General features: G+C 43.8%; 1 protein-coding gene across 3 annotated transcripts in view; it reads left to right on the top strand.

Moving 5' to 3' along the window:
• Positions 1 to 27,927, top strand: part of ST6GALNAC3 (ST6 N-acetylgalactosaminide alpha-2,6-sialyltransferase 3) — a 1,879,573-nt gene that overhangs the window by 1,100,870 nt on the left and 750,776 nt on the right. For 2 of the 3 annotated variants that reach the window (XM_069635164.1, XM_069635171.1), the window contains exon 4: positions 17,194 to 17,355. The exons of the other annotated variant lie outside the window; for it this stretch is intronic. The gene's annotated coding sequence lies outside the window, so the exon portion shown is untranslated. The remainder of the gene's footprint in view (positions 1 to 17,193; positions 17,356 to 27,927) is intronic. 3 annotated transcript variants of the gene reach the window in all.

The raw sequence follows: 27,927 nt of genomic DNA, 5'->3' as shown, positions 1-27,927 counted from the left end.
GAAGCATTACAAGGGCAGGTAAACTGCTGTCTTCAGTCTTGGATGAAGAGAATGATTTTCTGGATGATTTGAATGCTGAAGGTATCGAATTATGGATCAAGGAAACAACCAAAGAAGCAGGTGTGGTCAGAGGTAAACCAATGGCTCAATTGGATGAGATAAAAACCAAACAAGTTGACGTGTAAATTCAATTGGCGAAACTCAAAGTCTGTAGGCAAGTGCAAATTATGAAAAGATCTGCACTACCCATACCTGACATTATGGTAAATATCCGGAAAATTAAAAGCTTGAAGTGAAATTGGCTAAAGAGATATAAAGCCCATGGTCTGAACAAAAACTGACAACACCTGCTGAAGGTTATGATGACCCATAATCCCAAAACGATCTGGCAGACCCTCTCATTGGCAAGGCATCTAAAAGATGGTAAGCGCATGTTAAACCCTATCTCGGAAACTACATGGCAAATGTTTATTGAAATTAAAATGTTGGTTAGCCAAAAAGAGATTGATTGTTTAAGCAGTGATGCAAGCCCCTGACCTTTACACTTTAATCAAGCCTACATTGCAGGTATGATTATAAAAACAAAGACTTTGAAGGCTTCCAGGCCAAATGGGCTGGTAATGGTGGTATTGAAGGCTGACCCATTAAAATGGCTGCATTGCTATGCAATCTATTTGATAAAGTGTGCTTTCAGAGGAAGATTCCCTGCTCTTGGACTTATGCCATTTTGATACCAGCACACAAAACTAGGTTGAGCCCAGAAAACTATCGCCTTTTGTCACTCTTGGATACCACCGGTAAATTGTTTACAAGCCATGTGTTAAAACATTTGCTAGCATGAGTCAATGAAAAAGACCTGCTACACCCAAACTGTGTTTCGAGCAAGGGTAAGTACTAACCTAAACCTGCGTGTGATTGATCGTTTAATTAATTGTACCAAAAGGAAAAGACAGCCCACCTTTCGATTTAGTAATCCGGGAACACCTGTGGGCAGAAATGCAGAAGTGGGGATGTCCAGCTTGGTTACTCAAAATTGTTAAAGCCCTACACGATAAAACCACGGTCAGGATTAGACTAGGCAATGGAAACCTTCTATTGAATGAGATTGATATAAATAGAGGTGTGAAACAGTGGTGCATGTTGGCCCCACTTCTTTTTAATCTATATTTCGTCAATCTCATTCGATGTTTGGAGGCATTAGGCACTTGGTCCCCAAAGATAGGTCAAGATCGTATCACTACAATATTATACACTTATGACTTGATGCTTTTGAGCCATGTGATAACTAGAATAAAACCCCAATTGCAAATCTGGTGGATTATGCTAGTGATAATGAGCTAGAGATACATTTAGACAAAACAAAACTAATGTAATGTTAGCTACTCATAAAAAAATCAATAGGGTATGAATTTTACTTAGCATAGGACAGATTCAGTATGTCACCCATTACAAATACCTGGCTTTAAATCTGATGCCCAATGCCAGCTACGGGAACATCTTAAGTACAAAGATCGCTAAAGCTAGGCAATTGACCTTCCTGATTAATCGTTTCTCTAAAGAAAATGCGGGGTATTCATTGAATGGAACTTTAATGCTGTATAAGCAATGGTTGTGCCCAACCATTTTATACGGTCTTGAAGGTTTAGATCTATGTAATCTGGAATGATGAAAACAGGTTGAAGGTATGTTCTGGTGTAGTATGCTGAGTGTACCCCAAAATACCCAGATGGAATACCTACGTCTATAGCTTGGGCTATTATCACTTCTTAAACGTAAAGGTGAACTATTTATTTGTACCGAGATTACAACTAGAGTTTCCTTGATGGCCCTGATTATGGGCTATCAGCATGTTGGGACCATGCAAAAGGACACATATCTGGAAACAGTAAACCAGATATTTGTTAATATAAACTGGCAACCCAATTTTTCACGAGGAAGTAACTACACATAACTAAAAAAAGTGTTTGCACATAAGTTAAATCAGTGGGATTGGCTGTTAGTTGGTAACACTTCATGGGTATACCCAGGTTTCCCAAGTGGTGCATCGTTTTATGAGCCCACAACCATACTTAATGATTTGTCCCAATCCTAAAGTAAGAAGATTGCATTTGCTCACAAGGAGTAACCTACTTCTGCAATGGCCATTTACTGGTGGGCGGCTTAAGTTGATCCAAGAGAAACACTTTTTCAGGATCTGTAAAAACCCATCCAAGGTAGAAACGGGGAGACATATTTTCACTGAATGCTCGAAACGTGGTCATCTCTATATGCAATGCTTGGGTCAATTGGTACATAACTATGAAACGATCTTCAACAAGGACCTCTGGACTCGATGTTTAAATACAAATTCTAGATCAATACTTATTTCTCTGTATCAAATTTGGGCAAATCTTAAGACACATTTTGAGTAATTAATTATGGTATAAATAGCTTTGGGTGTTGTCTTAAGAGGGAGTTCAATTTAATTCCGTTTGCAGTTCATTGTGTTGAATAGTAATGTACTATTTTAGTTCATGAATCTTGTTTTAGAAATTTTAGGATGTATAGATAGGATGTATAGATGTAGATCATTTGATTGAGTTAACTGAATTTAGAAATAGAAATGCTGTCTTAGACTGTTTTTGAGTTGTTAACATGATTCTCTTTTAGTTATGGATGCATTTATTTATTTTATGCTGTGTATGTGGAATATCGGTTATATTGTGGTGAGTGTAATCTTGGTTATGTTGTAGCAGGCTATAGTATATAAATGTACTGTAAAGTTGTGTTCAATGTTTTGTATAAATACACAAAAAGGTCTATTAACAAAAACGTATACTAAATAAATAAATATATTTTAGACATATTACAGGAGAGGTTCTGGACAATTTGGACTCAAAGTTATATTTTCTGCCAAAACTCTCCATATGAATTGTTTGCATTCTTCAAAAGATCTTGGACACAGACATATGCAACATGTCTGTTTAGCATGAAAATTGACAAAGTTATTAATATTTATAAAATTACTGATTATTGTTAACATTAATATGATATGATATGGCATTTATAACATGCCTATACACAAGTGTTTCAAGGCGCGAAATGTCATGTTTAGTGTCATTTTCTACTGCATTATCTCCAGAATTTCAGAAAAGTGTTTTCTTTTTGATTTTCCAACCAACTACTCAGTCATAAAGATACATAAAGAAATTGATTATGCATTAGCTGCCATGGTTTCATTTCTTTCTGTGCTACAAGCTCAAAGATGTAATCATTAATTAACATAGGGCTGGCCTGTGACTCTTAGAAAGCAAGCATCCATTTTAGGCTTATGAGCTGATATTTTATTGGTGAGATAGAAGTCAAAACTTAAGTGGATCCAGGTCTTTTTGAAGCTTGTTAGGTAAAAGGCCTGTTCTTTTAATTCCTAGCCATCTGGCTTTATAAACTTAGATATAGAGCAGGAGAACACAGGCATTACATTTCTCAAGATTAATCTAGCATTTCTTTTTATTACATTCCCCATGGAAGCATGTGACTTTCGCTAAAATTCAGCCTAATGGGTTTCTTTAAAAATACATTGGAGGTCCTATTGCTAATTTGTGACAATCCAGGGCCTGCCAATTTCAACAACATTTAATGTTAATGGAATATTAACTGGACTTACCTTTTGTCATGGGATTCTCTGGAAACAAGTATTTGCAAAGCCAATTTAGGCACCGTGCTTTTGATAATGCACCCTTAACAGCAATATATGTACGATTTCCACAATCTGAAATATGATCCTTTTTCTGAGGTATGCGTAAGGTGCACAGGTAATTTACAAATGTATCACAAAATTCTACATTGTCACATTTGAAGAGAATATGGCACATGGGATGTACAGAACTAAAGGTCAATTACTTTGCTTGCATAGTTTACAGGGTTTTAAAAATATCATTGTATGAGTACAAGCTGGGTTCTCTTTATTTACTTGGCAGCATTTTTCCCCATGATGTGCAGAAACAGAATTCCGGCCCTTTAGTGTGCATATCCTCGTGTTTTAGAACTGGCAAATTCAACAATTGTTCTTATAATAAAGGTTCTGTGCTGACTCTGCATCCTCTGTAGAGAATAGAAGAATGTCTACAGAAATGTGAGTTGTGCTTAACAGGCTCCACATTAGATGTATGGAAGGTACCATTCCAGTGCCTTGCATTTCAATTTGGCTTTGAAGTTTCATTTACCCTGACAGTAGCAACAGTGCATCATGCCAAACATGAGAAATAAAAGAAGCTAACGAAAACAGAATTTTCAAGATTCTAATTTATCAATGTCAATGAACACAATGTGAGATGACATGAGAAGTGTGTATGTGCCTTTGTGTGTTTGTGTGTGTGTGTGCTCACTCACCCAGACATATTGCCCTGTTAACACAGAAGGCACCTGTTTCTCATTCAGCTTAAACGGGATTGTCTGTGTTACTATTTTATTGAGTAGGTCTGAAAGATATTACCAAACTGTACTGCACTGTTCCACGTTATCAATGTTATTCTTTTCATTCTGTTTAGTTTGTTTTGCTAGTAACTTTACACAGCTTTCTTGGATATTGTTTGTAGAAAACCTGTGTGCCTGAATGTCGGCTCCATAGGATTTCACACAAACATGATCCCACGCTTCTCCTCTTTCTTACTGCCTTCAGTTTGCTTTTCCCCTGGGCGTTACAAAGGTATGTGTTTGTTCCTATGGGTTGTTCACAATATCACAGAGTGGTATCTGTGACAATACAAAGTGCATAAATGAAGAGAAAGCAACTTAAACATTGAAGAATAATTTTTTGATCTTAGTTTAGAATGCAGGCCCGGTACGGTAAATTCACACTGTGCTTTCTAAAAAAAGAGATAAAGTAATATGTTTTCTACTGAATGGTCAGCCAAGGGCCATCCTTCAATAAATTTGGCCATTCTGGCAGGGATATAGTGTAACTTGTTCAGGATTTTAAACTGAATCAGACATAGCCCATAATTCAGAGATACAGTTTGGGTCAATTGACAGTATTTGCGCCATTTCTCATCCCCTATTTCCGTTCCCACATTTGCCTCCAATGTTGCTTTAATAGAGTTTTGAGGCAGGATATGTGATTGTATTAGCCCATACAACTAGAACACACGCATTTCCGTACCATCATTGGACACGATAGCTCGTGTACAATTGTGTGTGTCTGATTCCTTCGGAAATGTCGGCCATTTCTTACCAAATGCAGCTCTCATTCGATGATATTGTAACAGTTTCAACTGCCCGTCCCCAATAGTGTTTAAAAAGTCACCTTGAGTAACATATTCACCTTCTGGGTACATGTCTCCTATTTTCAATTGCTTATCAGGGTCCCAAGTTTTCTGTAGTGCCTCTTCAAAGGTGTGGGAAACTCCGGGAAAGCACCATAGTGGTGCTTCTCTGTCAGAGTGCGTCTCTACATTAATTTTCCTAAATATTTTTGACCATGCATTTACACTGGTACTAACTGGGTCATATGTGCAGGAATCTTTGGGTCGTGTACTGAATATAATGGAGAGTAGTTCAGTGGGGCACAGCATATCTCTCCAGTGGTATGTGTGTTGCTGTATCTTCCGGGGCATACCAATGTCTATCAAATTGTGCTTGTGATGCTAAGTAGTATAGCACAAAATTGGGTGCGGCTAGGCCGCCGCTTGTGCATGGTTCTGCCAATTTATGACATTTTATCCTTGCGACACCAAATCCCCATACGAACATAGTGACCAAAGACTTAAACTTAGTAAAGAAGAACCTACCTGGCCATAATGGGATATTGCAAAAGAAATATAGTAATTCAAGATTGTGATTCGTTCATAGAGGGAGATTGGAAGTTTTGCCCACTAATGTAGTTTCACAGAGAGGAGATGCAGGTAGGTCTTGTAATTGTCTGTGTATAATATTTGTTCTCTTGACACAATGATACCCAAATATGGACTCAAATGGGTGCCCATTTAAACCCAATAATATTTGATGGCTGTATGGTAGCGGGTGTGATAGGGAAGAATTCAGATTTAGAATCTTTTATTTTGTAACCAGAATACCAAGCAAATTCATGGATGTCCTTCATTATGGGTTTAAGATTTTTATCTGGGTCTCGGACATAAAGGAGAGTGTCATCAGCGTACAGAGGTATTATTTGTGGAGACCCTCTTATCTTAATCCCCCTGTGTCAAACAAAGGCGGCCATGGGCTCAATGGTAAGGGGCGAAAATATTGGGTAAAGTGGGAAACCTTGCCTCGTTCCCTTACTAAGGAGAAATACTGCAGACAATGTTCGGTTTCTGAGGACTCTCGCTCCCGGACTAGAATATAGGAGTCGGACACCACTTCGGAAGTATGTGCCAATCCCAAAGCAGCTCAGCACCATGAATAGATATTTCCAGGATACAGAGTCAAATGCCTTTTCAGTGTCTAATGCATCTGGACTCACCTGAGCCATCACCCCGAACAGACGACAGAGGTTAAGGGCAATTCATCTCATGGGAATGAAACTAGACTGATCCAGATGCACTAAATGGGACATATTGGGGAGAAGCCTCATCGCCAGAATTTTAGCAAATGTTTTAGCATCGGTATTGATCAAAGATAGTGATCTATAGGAGGCCATATCGTGCGGGGGTGGTGTGGCTTTAATAACACTGTAATACCTGCTTTCCACTTCCTCCATAGCTTCCTCCCATACATCCAGTAGGATAGGTGCCAATTCCTGATGGTACTCTTTGTAAAGTTTGATTGCCAGGCCATCCAATCCACGTGCTTTCCCTGATGTCAGTGTCCTAACGGTACCAACAATTTCTTCCTGTGTTATAGGTGGATCTAGAGTGAGTTTGGCTTCAAGGGAGATCACAGGCAGACCCAATTTATTTAAGTATTCTGAAAGCTTGTCCGCAGTAACCTCATCCCTGTTGGAACATAATGTAGACTAAAATTGTGTAAAATCATTGTTTATATCTTTGTCCTGGGTCACCATTGAGCCGTTTACAGCTTGAATCCCAGCAATGGGATTGCAATATTTTTCTGCCTTTAGCATGTTAGCTAGTGACTTACCAGCTTTATACCCTTCACTGTATCTGCGAGCTCTTACTGGGGTAGCCATATATAGCCTGCCTATCTGCTATCTTGTGAAATTCTTCTAATAGCTCATTAATGCTTGCTAGAGTCTCCTTATTATGTATAATACTATAGTTATTTTCAAAGCTGAGATTCGAATTGAGCCAATTCTTTTCTAATATTTTTAAGTAATCAAGTGGTTTTGGCCATGAGGATGCCCCTAATCCAGACCTTAAATGTCTCCTAAAGCACTGATTGGGTGCTGACGGATCCACTGTTAATGGCAAGGAACTCCTTAATTTCTGTGTAAAGGGCTTCGGTCACACTGGGGTCTTTGAGGATCACCAAGGGCATCCTCCATCGTAGTGCGTGTCGGGGGGAATCATGCAAATCAAGCCACAGCAAGACCGGGGAATGGTCAGACAATCTGCGTGGGAGGATATCACAGCTCTATACCATGTTAGCAATTGAGGAGGTTATAAACCAGTAATCTGTACAGGATTCCGAATCATGAACTGTGGAATAATATGTGTATTGCTTGTCATGTGGGTGGAGAGTCCTCCATACATCAATTAGGGGCAATTGCAACAGGATCTGGTGTAAGGTATTAGTCGATTTCGTAAGCATCCAGGGATCATCCAAAGACCGGTCTAATGACGTGTTTAGGATCGTATTGAATCCCTCCCTCCAAATAACCCAGGTCTCATCTAGTGGAAGAAAAATGTCCAAAATTGCTTGGTAAAATTCTGTGTCATTGAGGTTGGGCCCATAAGTGTTCACCATTACAACTGAGTGTCCAGTTATTTCACCCGATATGAGTACATATTGTCCTAAGGGGTCGGAATTGCTTTTTGTAAACCGGAACCCAATGAGGAATGAATACGTGTTAGGACTCCCCTGGCCTGCATTGAGTATTCAGTATAATACTGCACCGGACCCCAATTAGCAATGTGTTTCTTGCAGCATCGGATCTGTGGACTGTGTCGTGACACATACACATCCACCTTCTTAGCCTTACCCGGATTGTTGATACCCCGGACGTTCCAGGTTAGGAGCCTGATTTTGAGCCCTCTAACCATGGGACCTTTAGTTGCCATTTACATTCACCATGTCCAACAATTACAGTGAGTGTACACTTGTTTTCCATCCCATTCTTCGTACCATGACCATTGTTTTCAAAACTTTTAACTTCCCCAACTTTCCAGTCCCCCTCGTCTTCCTGCCACCCACTTTTATTTAGTATCAACTGTTTGACACCTATACCCCACCCACCACCGGCACAATCACCCCCAACTAGATGATGTTCCCCCATAACCTTTGGAACTTTCCCGAGATGCATATGCTGCAGCATCTATGTCTGCCACAACCGATCGCCACTGTCTGGGCACTGACTGACACATTTGTGCCATCCATTTACATCACCTTTAAGTAAGCATAAAGGATATAGCAGTATACATCATTCAGTCAGCAGGGTCCCTCCTGTCGTCGTTAGGTCGTGGGCTTCTGTTCTGGTCCGCATCATGGTCCCGGATGGAAGCGGATTCAACATAGTACATAGCTGTGATAGGGTTTTCGAAAAAGTGTGCCCTGCCCCCGTGCTGGAACCGCAATTTAGCAGGGAAAATCAATGCATATGGAATATGCTGCAAACAAACCTGCCTCTTCACCTGTTCGTAGGACCTTCTCTGGGCCTGTACCCCCGCAGCAAAATTAGGATATATGTGGATGTTGCCCTCCTCATACTTCAACGTTCCCATCTCTACGGACATTTTAAGGATCAAGTCTCTGTCTCTGTAATTCAGCAGCCTGGCTATAATGGTGTGGGGAGGAACTCCCGGCTTGGGTGTCAGGGCCCTCTCTATTAAGAAATTATCAGAAAATGAGGTCGTACCAAACAAGGACATTAAGAGTGCTTCAACAAAGATTTAATTTTTCCCTTTGCATGAGGATTCAGGAACTCTGGCAATTCGTACATTGTTCCTTCTGGATCTCGATTCTAAATCCTCACATTTGCCGTGCATCTTGGATAGTTCTCCCTTTAAGTGAGCTATGCCGTGGTCGTGTTAGTCTACCTTGTCTTCAGTCAGGCTTATTCTGGCATCAGTTTCTGTTATCTGAGCATTTTCCTTAGCTAATTTTGATGTGAGTGACCCAATGGTGGCCACTATGTCGTCCAAATGGACATTAGCGGATAGAAATTCTGTCTGCACAGTTGTTAATAGGCGATCTTCTGTGGGGTTCACTGTAGATGTAGATGGGGTTTCGTCAGCCTGGGGTGCTGCCGTAGTTGCAGCTGGAATCTGGGAGTTTGTAAATGAGTCCATCGGGCCTTTTTTATTGCCTCCTGCACCCTTTGTCATTGATGTTGGATTATATCAAGGTTGGCTCACTATGGACTGTCTGGTATGAGCAGTAAACCCTTACAGAGGGTTCATTTGGATTCAGAGAGCTTGCTGTCTGACAAGTAGGCAAGTACCCCCTCATGATTCAGCAGTGGTGATGTTCATATCAGTGCACCCATCTCACTCTCGCCCCTGCACCCAGGATACATAGTCCGGCTAGCAACAAAACCGCTCCACTCCCCTCAACCATTGTCTGAGGTCACAATGTGGCAGGGTAGCGTCTATTATGTTCCAATGCGATCTGCGTTTGTCTTGTTTGGGGGTGCTTGCTGTGAGAGTAAAACCGATTGTGACTTCCCCGCAAAACCACAGTGTTCTCCACTAGTCCAGATTATGCAGTGGAAGTCTGCTCTTGTTGAGATCCCCACACTGTAACCTGGGGACCCAGACATGGACATCCCGAAGACCACAGCAGGCTAGCAGGCGTGCAGGTCATGGGGTCCACACAGCTGTTCTTATGATGAAATAATGATGGATAGCCAATTATGTATGTCTTTAGTAAAATGTGCAGTGCTGCTGTTCCTTTAGCCTGTCCAGAGTGTCCTCACCGTAACTTCTTACCAGAGCTTTGTGTACAACTCACTGTGTGTAATAGGATGGATTATAGTCTCCCACGCAGATAAAAGAGGGACTGCTATGAAAATGTAGATCCTAGCACATCCCTTCCTGTCCTCTATCCTGTTCGTCCAGTAATGTCAGCGTCACTGAGTTGTAGGCACAGGATTGGTCCAGGCAGGCATGCGGTTCGTTTGCCAATTAATGTTGCATGTGTTTGGGCTTCCTGGGTCCACATAGCAGTAAAGTGTCCCTCTTGCTTTCCTGTGTTTCACCTGCCTCCCTTTGTGAAGCAGGGCTGTTTATAACCTACGTGCACAGAAGGATTCACCACATGCAACGAGCACCGTCCACCAGTCCACCCACCTCTCTTACAACCTTCCCCGCCATGATTAATCAATGTTCACAGTATGTGTAGTAGTTTCTGCAATAAAGGCAGTTTCACCTGGATCCTGATGTCCCCTGTATGGTGGGGTTTAGACTTACCTGCGGTATCATGTAGATACGGGCACACAACATTAAAAAATCTCCCTTGCGAGCCTTCCAAGCAATCTCTGCAGTGGTGTTTGCCTCCTAAAAAATCTCCCTTGCGAGCCTTCCAAGCAATCTCTGCAGTGATGTTTGCCTCCAACTGTGGTGGTAGAACTCCAAGAGGTGGGCGTAGAGGAGCCGGGTGTCTCACCACCACGACCGGTGAAAGAAGTTGATTTTACGCAGATGTTGCATGCAGTCGCTACACCACAGGCTGCCTCTCTGCACATCCTCTAACCCAAGGGTGCCCACTGCATTATCCCGGCCTGTCCTCCACATGGGCCACACTTACCCACACGTGGGTAGCAGGGTCTGCCTCTCCGGTCTTTCAACTGGGTCGGGACAGCTCGTCTCCTATGCAGCCCTCAGATATATGGCATAGGGGGGGTTCACAGCCTGTAGGTGGTCCAGGTACTCCATGGGGGAGTAACAGCATGCAGGTCTCGAATGGGCAGAAGTCCTGCTTCAATCCTCAGGTCTTCTGTAGCCAAAACAGTGACAGTGACAGCTTTGCCATGGGGGGAAGTGGAGAGAAGGTGTATCGTGGACTCGGCGGATCTCTGCAGTGAGCTCCTCTGCCTCTGCGGCCTCCTGAGCCACGCTCCCTCCCCTGGCAAATGCCTCAACGCCCGGATGTCTTAGACGGATCACCTTCTCTGTTGTTGCCACCAATCTTAAAGTACGAATTTCTCAGCTGCCCCACGTCGAATGTTTCCCAAAGTAAGGCACTTTCAACTCAACCCTTCATACTTTTCTGCTTTCTGTGATGGAAGGTGACTCCAATACGGATAGATTTCTGTTCAGGATTTGCCCAGGATGGAGCTTGTGAAGAAACAAGGGAATGTGTCCTTTCTCCCCAAGGGGGAGTCACTTCCTGTGAGGCTAGGGAGGTGATCCCACTCCACAATACCCTCCCTAAGGGTAGAGGTAAGTGGGACCTCACTTCTAAAGACTCCCCATTTGTGGACTCCCATTCCCATGAGGAACTCCCTCAGGCAGCAAGTAGTACATGTGCTGTGTTAAAACTCAGGTAAAAATGAATTGTGAAGACTTTGATGATGAAACTCCAAAGGGATAACCTTATCTTGGGACAAAAGGTTGTTTCCCTTTAAATCAGGATATCCATGTCAATGCAAAGAGGATGTTAAAGGACATTCTGCCAAGGAGTAAGAGTGAAGCAGAAGACGCGAAATAGGAATGTAAGTGTAGACTGTGGGCGGTCCCACGCTATGCTACACCAGTCGAGAGTGGAAAGCGAGAAACCCGTGAGTTTCAAACTCGCTTGCAGGAGGTGTTCGGGATGCCAGAGTCATGCAATCCCGAGATCTGAGAAATCACGAGGGCAGGAGCCCAAGTCAAAATAGAGGTGGTTGCAAGACTGGAGAGAAGACGGCATCTGCGACACCCAGTAAGAAGAAGAGACGTAGAGACTGAAACCCTTCAATGACGTTCCCCTCCAGGAAAGAAGGAACTGGGTGAACGAGATGTACAGGGAGACTTTGGTGAACCAATATGTCATACAGCTAACTCATCTGGAAAAGCGTTAGCTTTGAATATAAGTGGATACAAAGACTGTGCATAAAGAGAGAATTATTGTAATACACAGCCACCTCATCACAGTAGAAGATATGAAGTGGACTGTGAAAAAAACTGAACACAAACAATGTAAATCAAGAGAGAGTCATTATGGCCTAGCGTTAACTCATCACAGTAGAATGTATGAAACTTAGTTAACCTCACAAATAAGAACAGATATCACAAGTTAAGAGAAAACATTAATGAGAAACAAGAGAGAGAACCAGTGGGACAAAGTACCCTGGGAAAGCAGTGGGGGACACAATGCTATCCTGAACCAGAACAAAATACTACCAAAGAAAAAGAGAGAGGGGGCTCAGAGCCTACAGATAATCACCAGATACAAACCAGAGGAAATCACTAAAGTATATTCCTTCAAAAGGATTGCAGCAGATTTATGACCAAAAGCCTACACCAACAAAGAAAGTGCTAAAAGGGAACAAAAGTGAAGAAAAGGAGTGCAACATCCTATTAACGGAACTAAAGAGACTCATAAAGAAGTCACAAGAGACTATATGTGAAATGAACACTAGAGAATGTATTTATTTATTTTTGTATGCATTTATTACATTTGTTATATGCCCAAAACCAGGGGTATCATGGTATAGGTTACAGTGTACTTTATATCTGCTTACAGGGGAATGAGGTTCCAGTTACAATGAAATACATATCACATCAGAATTAGCAACATTGCTTGATAAAACACATACTATGGTAGAGCAGAGGATAATATCCAGTCTAATGAGATACTATGCAGGCATTGAATGGGTCTAGGGTAGTATTTTTCAATTCTTTTTTGAACTTTTGGTGGGAAGGCTCAAACCTAGTGGTGTGGGGGAGGGAGTTCTAAATTTTGAGTGCCACTTCCAGGAAGCTGGACCCTCCTGATCTTGTGAATTTGAAGCGTGGGATGCAGAGTTGGGAGTTGCTGTTGGATCTCAGGGTTCTCGTGATTTTACTATGGGTAATGGCTTTGTTGAGGTAGGTGGGTGCTGTCTTGCTAATGCATTTGTGGGTGATGTTGAGTGTTTTAAAGATAATGCTGGCATTGATGGGGAGCCAATGGGCTTCCCTCCTGGTCTTGGATATGTGGTCAGATTTTTTTTATGCCTAGGGCTGCTCTTAAAGTCTTATTTTGTAGGAGTTGGAGTTTAGCCAAATTGGTGTTAGAGGATCCTAACAACAGAATGTTGCAGTAATCCAATGTAGACAGTACAAGTGCTTGTGCCAGCGTGATGCAATTTTGTGGTGACAGGAATTGGCGACTAAGCGCAATAAGTTTGGATGTGTATGAGATGGCAGATGCCAGGACATTAACATGTTTATTCATTGAGAGACTAGTGTCAAAATAGACGCCCAGCGTTTTGACTTGATTGAGAATTGGGATAGGTGTGCTATCAATGGTCATGAAGGCATACTCAGAGGGTAGAGATTTTATTTTGGCTGGAGAGCCAATGATAAGAATCTCTGTCTTTTCGTCATTTAGACAAAGGCTCTTGTTAGCCATCCAATTTTGGATTATGGCATACATTTTGTTTACATTGAGCATATCTTGTTCATGGTTTCCGGTGATGGGGATAGGTATCTGAGTGTCATCAGCGAAATTTGTGTAGATGACACACATCGCATCCAAGGCTGCAAAAAGTAGCTTTGTGTAGGCATTGTAAAACATGGGCGAGAGACACGATCCTTGTGGTACACCATGGGACCCAAATAGGGTCAGCAACTCCCTTGTCTATGGCTATTCTTGATGTCCTTTCAGAGAGGAACGATTTGACCCAACAGGTGGCTTCCTGTGAGAATTTAAAGCTGTTTGATAGTGTGCTACATAATTTGTCGTGGTCGACCAAATCAAAAGCAGTTGAGAGGTGTAATAAAAGAAGGATGCACATATTTCCGGAGTCTCTGATTGAATCCATTTGGATTTTTAAATCCAGTAGTGCGTTGACAAAGTCTGTGATAATAAGTGTTAGTGTTGGTGCACAGAGTTTGATAAGATGGGCAGGGGAACAGTCTCCTTTGCAGTTGGAGGGTTTTAATTTAGCTATGGTGTAACCAAAGAGAATTTGAATTGAGAGGTCTTGTCTTGATCGATGATCACAAGTGGTGGAGGTGGGTTTTTACTCTCTAGAAATGATTTTGAAATGTTTTCTTAGAGCATGGTGATTTTATTGGCTAGAGCATTTTGTATTGCCGTGCACCATTCCTTGCTCTTCACAGTGGAGGTAGTCACGGGAATGGGATTTTCCAATTCTTTGCGGATGGCAAAGAGTTCTTTGGAATTGGAGGTTGCGTTAAGTATGCAGGTGTTAAAGGCATTGGTTTTGTGGGCAATAATGGTAGATTTGTAGAGTTAACTAGCCGCAAGCATAGAGCTGGATGTGGTGGCAGAGGGGGATTTTCTGTGAAGGTGTTCTATAGACCTTTTCTTTCTCCGCAACGTTACACGTTCCTCATTGAACTAGAAGTTCGACCTTTTGGCTGATTTAGGTGTTTTGGTTTTGAGCAGCGCTAAGAGGATTATGGTGGTCCTGAGGCAGTTGTGGTAGATGTTGGCAAAGCGAGTCAGGGTAGGGATAGTGTAGGTTTGGGAAGCAAGACCCCTGCCAACACTGGGGTAAGGTACTAGCAGTACATTCAGGATAAGGGAGTCCTTCCACTGACCTAAGTTAGTTTTCTTAGTTTTCTTAGTGTAGGGTCATTTAGGCTACTTTTGGACAGCAGACTGACAGACAAGCACCTTAGTTATTAAAATAGGTAAGCCAGTTTAAAAAAAATGGGTGAGGACGGGTTTTAATAACTTTGTGGTTTCGCTGTTGGGATGTCAAGATAGGGCCCAGAAAAAAGCACTGTATCTTGCCTTTCTTGACCTGTGTAAAGCGGTTGACTGTGTGGTTCAAGCAACTCCTAGGAAAGATTATGATTGGTATATTGATGGATTTGCATAGGGACACAAAAATAAGGGTTAGGCAGGACACCCAAGGGGCATGTACGAAATGGATCATTACAAATTCGGGGCTCCGCCAAGGTTGGATTTTGGCCCCTTTTTGTTTAATTTTTACTTTTAAAACATGGGTGCTTGCTGGAATTCAAAACATACTAAACCTCCCAAGTTAAGTCTCTCTAAAATCCAATATCTGATTTACGCAGATGATAGCATTATCTTGCATTTGATGCCTATTGGCCTGCAACGAGTTTTAGATGGCCTTAATGATTAATATAAACTTTGCAAAATCAAAGATAGTGTTTCTGAATGCAGGGAATTCCAAAAGGAAACACTTTAAATGGAGTATCTTAAATCAAAACCTGGAGGTTGTGAATGCCTTTAAAATACTTGGGAAGTTACATCTATTCAAGAGAATCGAATTTGCATTGTATAAAGAGAAAGGGGCTGTATTCTTATCATCTGCTTCTCAGTTGATAAAGTTTGATGTTAACTTTGGTACATTCTATGTCTCTCCAATGGTTAAATTCTACAGACCGAAATTGGTACCCTAATCAATCTTTGGACGATAGGGGATATCCCCTGGTCTGAGTTAGCGTCTCTGGAAGAAAGGTGCTTCGGTTGCTTTGGTGTCAATGGTATGCATCAGCTACGAATTGGGTTTACTCCCTTTGGGTACATTTGATGAATGGAAGATCTTACAACTCTATTCCTCAGTAGCATCTCCACCCGTCTCATTCCTTTATGTCAACTTGGGTAGTGAAAATGATGGAGGTAGTTGCAAGATCCTGGCATTGTCGGAAAATGAGTGTGAGCATTTTAATTGTAATATTAAACAATAGGAAAATTAAACCGTTTAATTGTATGAGTCTCTACTTGTCCAAGCACCCATCAAGGGATTTTCGATCCAAAATACTAAGATTCAAACTGAATCTGCTACCATCCTGGTGGTTTTGGGAAGGAGGCAGCAATCTCCACAGGATCAAAGGTTATGTCCTCACGGTGGTTTGGTTATTGAAATCCTAAGACATCTGTGTATGGAGTGTTCTGCTATTGAGAATGGCAGTATGAGAAGCTGAATAGATTGATGGACAATTGTGATTTGACTGGGACCAACCAGCTTTGGGTTCGTATTTTAAACACCAACACCATCTCACTCTCAATTGCTATTTTAGATTTTTTAGAAATGGCCTTGGATGATTTTATTAATGAGCCTTAAATTGGTTCTTAATCGAACTTCTAAAAATGTATGAATTGATTTGCTGTTTTTATCTGTTTTGCCTGTGTAGTACTAGTGTTGATGAATTACTTATTTATCGAGGGTGAATTATTTGATGAATTATGTATATTAATGTGTTTAAATATAGTTTTGTGTGAAAGGTTTTAATCTGTAACCAATAAACACAGTAAAATAAATAAAAATAGGCAAGGAAAACCCATAGACATAGGGAAAAGTAGGCAGTTTTACTTTTCATGTCTGACTTGCCACACACTGTACAAAGACTAAGCTCTGTGACCAAACTGCATATTTGGGAATTTGGTTACTTGCCTGTCACTTTCAAGTGGGAGATTGAGACCAAAAGAACGATGGAATTCAGAGCCCTATGACAAGCAGATAGAAAGGAAACTATAACATAAATTATAAACCTCCTATGTAACCAACAACTTGGAAGATATCAATGTTCATAAAACTAGTCTGGTTCAAGTCCTGCATTTTTCATTCATTCCGTGAGACAGGCAGGAGCAGCGAATGCGCTAAGGGGCATTTTGGTCTATCAGATGGCATAAGTGGCAAGTGGCTTAAGGAACAAAAGGTCAATGTACTGGAAGCAAGCCATACATCTTTTACCTGCCTACCAGCCGCTTTCCTATTTTGTGGCCAGGCACTCACACACCTGGATTTCACAAAGAAAACAAAGCAACATAAAATGCTCCTCTGTACTGCTACAGAACTGGAAGGAATAATGTTTTAATATTTCATGTCTTCCCATACAGACTTCCTTGTAAATCCAATAGCTATTTGTCCACTTCCTCAAGAGATTTGTTTGGAAAATGCATCATTTCGACACAGATCATAAATACATGTCTTGGGCAGAAATCTCTCACACACTTCTTCACCTGCAGGTGCATCCCATTCCGTCCCCGTCACCACACGTATCTTGTCATCTCTGCTTCATTGCTGTGAATGGTCACCCCTCAATCCTCCACTATGAGTGATGCTACTAAAAAAGGATCATGCATCTGCTGCAACTGAGCATTATCTGCTTGGTGGCCATCTTTGAAGAGGTTTGTGTTTTAATTGAATTTTCGAATTGTATATGTTTCTCTTGCTGAAGTTTTGCATTCATTTCATGCCTTATAAATCTGATGGTGAAAACATGACAGCCATCCCCGCAATACTGTCCCAACAGTGATAATTCCCTTGCTGAAGCATCCTATCTTTCAGCTCTGAGTGAGGAATCAGGTTTCTGGACCAGGCTTCATTTTTTAAAATTATGTAATGAGTAGAACTTGTATATGTTGCACATGTCTATGCCTTTGAAATTAAAAATAAAATAATCTTTTTGTTATGCTTTTACTTTTTGTTCAACCTCCTAGTGCCTCTTTTGTAAATGAAGTTCCTAATATGTCTGTGCCTTTCAAGGTAACAACTATGTTTCTAATTGTTTTCTTCCAAATATTACAATACCATATTCCCAAAAACCAGACCTTCTTGACATAACGTATAAGAACACATGTGGTACCAATGGTATCCATTAGTAAGGGGCCCGTATTGAATAATAGTTTTTTTGAGTAATCAGAACCTGTCAATTAATGGTGTATATATTTTATTTTTTATCAGGTTAATCAGCAACAACATCCACTCATTTGAAAACTATGTTTGCCCCAAAGTATCTACAATAGTTATTGTACACATACTTCCAAGACACTCTTTACCATTTCCCCACTAGGTATCTCCTTACCATTAAATAGGATTGGAATCACCCACTCCTTACACTGGCCTAGAAACATGTGTGCTAGAGGTATCCTTTAATGCACCAAGGAATTCAGACATCCAATATGTTAATGGTCTCTGCAGGGTTAAACACCTTCCCTAGCCACCCTTTATTTGGAACCAGAGTGCAAACTTGGTGGTGTGCTCCTTTATTTGGAACCAGAGTGCAAACTTGGTGGTGTGCTCCTTGTCAAGTGATTATACACTATGAAATAAGCCTGCAAATGTGAGCATTGCATATTTTTAGCTGCTGAGTGTGCAGAAATCCAAACACATCCCATACAGCTATGCAGAAACAGATACAGATGGGGAAACTGACACCCTGCCAAACAGTGTCCTTACTGTTCTACACGTGGCTCCTTATACAGAAGAGTCAGTATGACAAATGTAGTGAGCTACATGCACAATGAACTTCCTAAAACAGCATTCTCCAATCTTGCAGGGTATGACTTTACAGCACCATTCTAAACTTGTACCTATCTGCCCACATGATACCGACCACCAACACTAGTTGATCTTTAATTTGGCATCTAGCATCTGAGAGATCCATGGTTCTTAGGTGGTCTAACATTCCTTCATGGTGGAATGTGTAAATGGCATACCTGCATTCAGACAGAGACTAACATCATGCTCACACAGCCTTATTGGTCTTTATGTGTATTACAACCCATCAGATCTCTTACTCCACCACCTCCCTTCATGGCTGCTGACATTGCGCCATCTCCGAACTATAGCCGTGGTTTTGCTCTTTCCATTGCACATCCACCGTTCATCAGAAATAAACTGATGACTGCTTCAACAAGTGCATGGTGCATATGTGTGTATGTGGGGAGGTGGTGTGATGAGTCGGACACAGATGTTTCATTTTATAAACAATTCTTTATTAATAAGTAAACAAAATAACCTATCTTTCTCTATCCCTGAATGGTTATCCATGCCTAAAGTATATACAACTTGGGTGCTCGTCATCAGGATGAGCATCTAAAGAAAAGTCTTTGTCCTATGTTCAAAACCCACTCTAACCCTACCATTAAATTTACAAGTCATTCAGTTCTTATAGGAAACACAAAGGACCAGGAGAATGGTTCCCTTCTTCTGGCACACTGATTCACAGCCTCATCACAAGTTTGGTGGTATCCGACCGCATGTACCGGCAGGAGGTATTTGCGTTAACTCCGTGATTTGTGGCTCAAACAATGCCCCATCACAAGTTGGCAGGTGTGCGCACACAGACCTGGCGTTAACACAAATAGCGTCCAGCGGTAACAGTGGCTGTGAACCCAAAAATTCAGCATAATTGCATTACCGTCGGAGTCCTGCACTAATAGCACAGTGGGAAACGCGTCACCGTCGGAACAGGAAACAAAGCGGTGGCCATTTTGGAAATCACAATCCACCAAAAATCACAGCCCCTGGAAGCCATCCATACCTGAAAACCAACCCAGGAAAATGTCTCAGGAGCAGGTCAGGAACAAGTCTGCCCTGGCGGGGTGCGTAAACCCAAGTTGTCAGACTCTGAAATGGCAATACTTGTGAAGGAGGTAATTGCTCACCAGGATGAGCTCTATGGTCCACAGTAAAAAAAAACAGGCTCACAGCGGCAGACCAAGATCTGGACATCCATCAGCCAGAAGGTGATAGCAGCAGGCTATGTCCCCAGGGATGGAGAGTACCGCCGCAAGCGCTTCAATGACCTGCGGGTGCGTGTTCGGGGCCTCCTGCCCAGCACAGGAGTGAGTCCATGGTGACTGGTGGAGGGCCACCACCACCAGAGCTGACACCATGATAGGAGCAGTGCACCACCCTCATCGACATGACTTTGTTTGAGGAAATGGGAGGAGCGGAGGCAGGCACTGGCACCCAGGAGTTTGCAGTTGAGTCACCCCCCTTGCAAATAGCATTGTGACTTGTCCACCCGTCCATTCACGGTGTGAATGTCTGACATCCGGGGACTGTGAGTGGGTGCAGTTCGTGTGACGTACCAAAGCCACCCACGACTGGACTCTTGTACCAGTGCACCCAGCGACTCCAGGTATCCAGACTAGTCAGTAGTGCATCCAATGTACACATGTAAGCATCATGGCACCCACATCCATGGCCTGGGCACAGCAACGTCAGGTGTGTGTGTGTATTATCACCCACCCCTCACTGACAGTGGCCTTCCAGCTGTTCATTCACATCAAACACATGAACAGGCCTTCCCAACATGTCAGAACTGTGCCCCATCCCCACTTAGTATACCCTAGCAATACCAGCATTGTGAATACCAAACAGGTTATGGCCAAGCATGATAGAAACTGTCCTCTCACCCACTGTAAACCATAAAATGCATGAAACTAATTTTAGTTTCCCTGTCCTCATATCATATCCTATGTACCCTACAGGCAAGCAGGCATCATCGGAGGGAAACGTGGATGAAGAGGGAGCAGGCCCATCCCGATGTCTGCCGAGACCCGCCTCCAACAGAACCACCACCCCTCGAAGGGCCCAGCACGATACGCCAAGGCGGAGGACCCACCTTACCCCACCGCAACAGGGTCTCAACAGCACAACAGCCCCAAGCAACCAGGGTCTCACCACCTCAATGGCCCCAAACCACAAGGGGGTCATCACCTCAATAGTCCCATGTCATCAGGGGCTCAGAGGATGTAGAGGTTGCCACTAGTGCAGCCACCCCAGAGGACGCCAACTCATCCTGTGAGGAGCAGCATGGTGTACTGATGTCACCAATTCACAGTCCAGAGCACCAAATGGCCACACCCCAAGGGGCCCCGGAGCATGTGCATAGTCCAAGCCACAGTCCCGATGTCTCTGCACCCCGCCGTCATGCATACACACCAGTGGCGGATGAAGACACACGCTCATATGGGTCACCTGCTGGCAGCATCTCCATCCACGGCAGCCCCACAAGACAGACAACCACGACAAGCAACAGCCCCCCCCCACTACCCTGCATAGACCTGCCAGGCTGATCAGCCCAACATGCAGCAAAGACAGAGCTCCAGCCACAGCAGTGATGGCAGGCTTGGACGTGATTGAGGCACGTCAGATGCGTATCAAGGGCATGGCTGTCCAACACAAGCGCCATATCAATGCCATCACCACTGCGATTCTAGGGGCAGCAAAGACCATGGCGCAGGACAATGCCTGCACCCATAAAGTTGTGGGGGGATGTACTGCGGCTCTCACAGGGTTTGGACAGAGATTCTGTGAACTACCTAAGGTGCAATCTGTGCATTCAGAGCATATACGTGAGGCCAATAACCTCCTCCGCCAGCAACTGCAGTTGGCTGCATTGCTGCCATCATCCTCAACAACCCTACAGGGTTCACCCAGGCGTCATTCCCTGAAGGTGGACAACTTGCAACACGCACCACCCCCTGGGTTTGATTGGCACAGTACTGCATCCCTGAAGGTGGAGGATGTGGAAAGCGAAAACGTCCTTCCTAGATGGATGATGCACTGTTGGCCTTAGGGCCGGGCACATGGACCCATATGCACTGGGTTGGGGAGGGTGAAATGTGTGCTGGGGAGTTGGTGGGGGGAGTTGGGAATGTGTGCTGGGGAGTTGTTGGGGGGAGGGGAAATGTTTGCTGAGGAGTTGGTGGGGGTATGGGGGAATGTGTGCTGGGGAGTTGGTGGGCAGGGGGTTTGTTCCACGCTAACTAAAGCCCATTGAAACTTGACATAAACCCTGGACATTCATGATTGTGTTCAAGTGCAGTTTATTTGACAAGTGATCGTCATGACAAGTACCCATCCACCAAATCAAAAAGAAACTGTCAATCAATGCCTGTCTGGCCAACTTCCCCTCCCTCACCCGATATTGGTTTATATCATCTTTAGGGACATGCATGATCTGACCCCTGCATGCAGCCTGTGTCCATGAGTAAGGTGTTCTGTGGCAATTTACATTTGCATGCACTTGGTGTTAATGGACTTGCAGCAGTGTATGATGGACTATGAGTATGGATATGTGTGTAACACTCATGCTGAACAAGTATTGTCATGTTTGCACTTGTCCTTTGATTATGGTGTCTTCATGTGCCCCAGGTTTGCTCTGCAATGTGCACCATGTCCCTTGTGGACAACTTCCAACACGCACCAACCCCTGGGTTTGATTGGCACAGTGCTGCATTTTTACGTCAGGATGAGGCTCTTGTCATCTCTGCCTGTTCACTGACAATGTTTATTAGTAATGGGTTATGGCTGTCTCTGTGGCTGGTGTGGCGTTTGCTACATGGCACCTTATGTTTCATTTAGCATGCATGAAAATGGGCATTCAGTGGTCACTCTCACTGGGATGTTCATGGTTGTGTATTTTCATCTACAGTGGTTTTTCTGGATAGGTTTTGCAATGATCTCACTTGGCATTCATGTGTGGTCCCCTGCGTGATGTTGCTTTTGGGTATCAGGGTGAGAAGCAGCACTGCAACACAGACAAGGTGCAATGTGGTTGTTGTGTTTCCATATGGAATGGTGAATGCACAAGTGTGTTGCCATCATCTTCTGTGGGTTCTGTTGTGGGGGATGTGTGCAGGTGTCCTTGTGTGCCACACTTGCATGAAACTGGTGCTGTGATGGTGCTGACTGTGTCTCCTGGTGGCATTCAAGGATTCCTGTGTGTCTGACGATCCCTACATTTGGTGTAATGTGGCATGCATTTCTGGCAGGATTTGTACTCACCCACTGTTCATGTGCGTTGGCCTCGGTGCCTCTCCATGCAGGCTGGCAGTGTGCTGTTGCACAGCACTATGGAGTCGTGGGTGGATCCTGGGTAGTGGGAGCAGCTGTGGGTGATAGTCAGGTCTGGGCTACAAGTCATCTGCACATTGAGAGAACGGAAATGCTTTCGATTCCTGTTGGCTGCCTCATGGTCCTGAGGTGCTACCAGTGCAACATGTGTTCGGTCTAGGGCTGCAATCACATTTGGGACTTGGGCAATGGCATAGAACTGTGCCTTGATGTTGTTGACCTGTGCCTGGGTGGCGGGCAATGCTATGTGTTCGTTCACATGCCGCAGCACTGCATCCAGCACCTGTCCCAGCACAGCACTGAATGTGGACTGGGCCATACCATGCATCTTGGCAACTGTGTGTTGGAAGCTTCCTGATCCAAGGTATTGTAGGACTGAAACAAGCTTCATGAGTGAGGGCACTGCGGTGCTGATGGCAATCCGGCTCACTGAGTCACCTTGGATTGTGTGCAGCAACTGGGTGATGGTTGCTCTGTCCAGCATATACTCAGATAGCAACTGATCATCAGTCAGGTCCCAGGGTGTTGGCCTGACCCTGAGGATGGCTGGCTGCCTTCCTGGGGATGCCCCCCCCCCATGTTGCCCCTGTGCCAAGGGCTGGTTGTCAGGCCTCTGTAGCTCCTAGTGCAGCAATTAGAGGTCCACATCAAGGCTCCTGGCTTCAAATGGCAACATGGTGTTGGGAAGGGTCTGTGGGGCATGGGTGCATCTTTTTTAGGCCTCTTGTGTGCATTGTTTCCACCAAGGGCTTTATTGCTGTCTCCTCCCTGCTCCTAATTGCAAGATGGTGATGGGAAGGGTGTGTGGGTCTTTTGTAGGCTGTTTCCACTTGGGGTATTGTTACTGTCACATGTGTTCTTTTACCTCCAGCATTTGGCCAGAGGTATTTTCAGCGGTATCAGTGCCGGTTTTCCAGCACTAGGAGCGCAAATGCGGTACTTGTGATAGGGCTCTAATAGCATGTTTGGTTATCAGTGCTATGACAGCCGGAGCTATTACAGCTGACTGTAATAGCGCCCGAATGGAATTGCACCAGCTGTGTTGCAGTCGTGATCCGGCAGAGCGGTATTGCTGGTGCTAATTCCGTTAACGCCAGATGTAAGGGCTATCACCCAACTCGTGATGAGGCCCTCAGTCTTTTAATTCAGTCTCTGGGTCAACAAAGGGTTCTGGGGTAGGAGAATCACTCCCTTCGCTGACCCACCCAATAGTCCTCAAAAGTCTCTTTACTTCCACCAACGGAAATTTACAGACTTGTTCCACAATTCCAATGGTCCTGCAAGGCCTCTTCCCACACTGAAAGTTCTCTCGAAATGGCTCTGGTGGTCTTATTCTGTGCAATTCTATTAATGTAATCACGGTGATGAGGGAGAGTACTCCCAAGGCACTCTTGACTTTTTTTAATTTCACTATCACCACTGTGATGAGGAAGATCACTCGTTTTGCACTCTTGACTTTGTCTGCTTTGCCAACCACTGCTGTAATAATGGATACTACTCCTGAGAGATTCTTCTCAGTGGCTTCTTCTTGTGTCACCATTGAGACAAGGGAGATTACTCCTGGTTGTTTCCTTTTTTTTTGTTTTTCTTAGTGTTACTACTGTAACAAGGCAGATTACTCCTGAGCTGTTCTTTTCTTTGGCTTCCCTAAGTGTTACCACTAACAAGAGGGAGATTACTCCTGAGTGTTTCTTCTCTTAGGCTTCTCTCAGCAATACCACTGTCATGAGGGAGATTACTATTGAGTATTTTCCCTCTTTGGCTTCCTTTAATGTTATCACTGTGACGAAGGAGATCTCTCTTGATGCACACTTTGATATTGGCTCTCTGATGCTCGGTACTGATGCACTTTGTTCTTCTCAGACTCCACCTTGGTCTACTGCAATTCCCGTTACCTGATTTGAACAGGCAATGTGTCTCTGGTTCTTTGCAGGGTTGCAGGTATCTTCCTCTTCATTTGTAGCTTCCTTCTTGATCAACTGCACAGCTCCACATAGGCCTGGTGCTGATAATCTCTGCTTTGTTGTTGAACCAAATGGTCCACCGTGCAGAGGTCACTCCACTGCTTTGGCTAACGCAACTCTGGAGTAAGCTGGCTACTTGCTGGCTCATAGGAATTTTCTGGGACTAGCCCCTTTCTGTTTCCTCGCTTCTGAGGAGCAGCTGCTCTGTATCGCCAACAGGAATCCTGGTTTGAACTTCCTGGGCTCTGCTGGCTCTCTCCTCTGTAAGTCCCTTCTCACTTTTTATTGTTGGCAGCTAGTTCTTCCCCTGTAAAAGGTTAGAATCCTTCCTTACTGTCATTAGAATGATCTTCATTCCCCCTTGGGCCACCTCTTCTCATTACTTTGGTTATTGTTGGAGCTGATCTTAATCTTATCCCATGAGGGTGGTCTCTCCCTGTGAGGTCCGCCTGCATTTTACCACCACTAGGAGGATAATTGGGTAGCAGCCTCACCTCCCTACCCTCAAAGGGAAGTACTCCCCCCGGGGGGGAAGTGATTAGATCACATGAATCGTTACAATATGTACTACTTACTACCACACAGACTGAAGCAATATGCTGTACAGTAGACATCCTGATTAACCCTCAACCGACCACAATAGTCTTCAGCTCGATTGTACCTCCCCAGGCTTACATCCCCACCCATCTTCAGTCACACCTGACAGCAACTGACTCCTATGTGCAAAGGTGCAAAGTGTGAATAGAGGCAATATTAATAACTGTCCACAAGATTCATCGTTCCACCAAAGCAGAAGCAAAATCCTTATATTTATATCGTAAGTAAGCTAAAACCAGAAACAAGGAGGCCCAAAACAGTGCAGATTTCAGCTAGCAATTCATAATAAGGAGCCAACATGGTGAATATTGTTGGTGATAATATTACACCGTACCACAGCGTGCAAAGCTAATTTCTGCCCCAAGTTTGTCTGTTTCTGTTGCTGTTTCCATTTCCATTTTTACTGTACAAAACTAAACAAACATCTTTGCTTGAGCAAATCATGCACAAGCCCTGCACACAAGCAATTTGTGTGCAATATTAACTAATTACAGGATGGCTAATGATGCAGTGTATGCTTTTTGTCTCATGTTTTTGTCAACCCGCACCACCTCCTGCCCCTCCACTGCCCTTGCCCGCAACTTTACGCTTGAATTTTCTCACCTCTTCATGTCTGACTGCTCTTACTGCAAATCGGCACATTCACACATGACCTACTTTAATGCACCCCCATTAGTAAAATCCACCTTGATAGTGGATGAATGAGGGCCAGGATCTAAAGACTTTGCCCTTCCCCTGGTGTCTGCTACTATTAAATCATCACCTTCAATTTAATGTACCTTAAAAGTGATCATTAACATTGCTTTCATTGCTTCCATTGTTCCACCATCACCCACGAAAATGCTGCAGTTGCTAAAGTTTGCCAATCAATTTGTTAATTGATATTTGTGAAATGGTCAAAGTTAGTGTGAGCCAGGAGTTGGTGGTGGTCGAACTAGGCCATTTTTTTCTGAAAGGTAGAAGCTACAGTATTATATTTCTATATGCACACAATACAACATTACATGTTAGTCAAATAAAGACTAAAGTACATCATTTGTTATGAGTGACTCCACAACGGTACTTTATTTCCATGTATATACAATGCAATATTAAACAGTGATAACCACTGAGCCGGTTATGATGTGCAGATGTGCTCTAAGGCTCTCAGTGGCTGGTACATTAAAAGACAAGATTAGCATGCTTGCTCCCGTTGTAAGAGGTATCGCCAATGCAGGTAGCAATATCCAATTGCTGCATGTTATAATTCGGCAGCATTTATAGATTGGCACAGCATACTTCAAATCATCAATACATAGCATAGCATTATGGTGATATTTGTCTCTTTGTATGTCATCCAGCAGTATATGCACACTGTAACACTCCGAGTTCAGAAACCTTTGGTTCACCAAATGCTTTGCACAACACCTTCAATCTGCCCAGCAGCCCTAGCCATTAGCGACTAGCCATTAAAGTTAATGTTGAGGTGTCATGGAAATTGTAGTACAAAACATCTGGAGATTCCAACTCCTCAGACTGCTGTGTTTGCTTACTGTACATCGCTGTGCATACTGTCATGATGCCTACCCCCAGAGCACCAGGCCAGGCCTAGCACCCCCGGGAGCAGGCATCACACCCCCGGGTAAAAGCCCAGCGGCTCTTTATAGGGGCTCTTTGGACTCTGTCCTGGCGACGTTGGCGCCAGGCTCATGTTGGACATCAGTCCTGGCGCCATAGGCGCCAGGCTCATAAGGGGAAGTGTTTGGTGCACTTACCTGAAGCAGACCATGCTGCACACTCACCTGATGCAGACCATGCTGCATGAAGAACCAAGCCAAATGAGGCTTAGGAGGGACTATTTTTCTGAAGGAACTATTTTGTTACTTGGGTGGGGCTGTGGAAGAATACTCACCTGGAACTTCTTCCAAGGCTATTTAAGCCACGCCCGGACAGCCACACGTGCTTAGCGTTGTTCTGCATCCCAGCAGCTGAACGCTCACCGTGTCTGCTTCTGCACCTGGACTCCAGCCACGCCCGCCTCGAACCTGGAACACCTGTAAGGAAAGAAGAGAATAGAAAGGTGAAAACCAAGAACTTATTCAACCTTCTTACCTGCATCCGGAATCTTCACGCCAGCATTCCTGAAGGAAGACTTCCATTTAAAAGCACCGCATTGCTCGCTGCAGCGCCGCGCTTCACTCACCTGTTCCCGAGACGCCGCCCGGCTCCATCGCGGCTCTCAGCACCGGTCGCCACATCTCTGCACCTAGGGGAGAGAAGAAGAGACAAAAGGTGAGCAAGGGAACACAAGAGGAAAGCCGAATTTTCAGCCATATTACTTACCGGCTTTTCTTGGTGAACCATTCCACATCTCGGGTCGGCGCCGCATCTTTGGTAGGTACCGCACCCCGGCCCCTATGGGGAAAGGACAAAAGACATTACTGGGGAATTATAAAGACATTAAGAGGGGTCGCCCTCATCACTAACTCACCTGATTTTACCACCGGCAATTTAACCCCTCAACGCATCGCCTTTGTTCTGCACCTGAAATAAAGGACCGATCACAGG

This window comes from Ambystoma mexicanum, chromosome 1q (assembly GCF_040938575.1).
Source record: "Ambystoma mexicanum isolate Mex_15411 chromosome 1q, UKY_AmexF1_1, whole genome shotgun sequence".
NCBI classification, from domain to species: domain Eukaryota; kingdom Metazoa; phylum Chordata; class Amphibia; order Caudata; family Ambystomatidae; genus Ambystoma; species Ambystoma mexicanum.
Note: the sequence above shows the minus strand (reverse complement) of the source record. Positions and strands in the feature narration are given on the sequence as shown.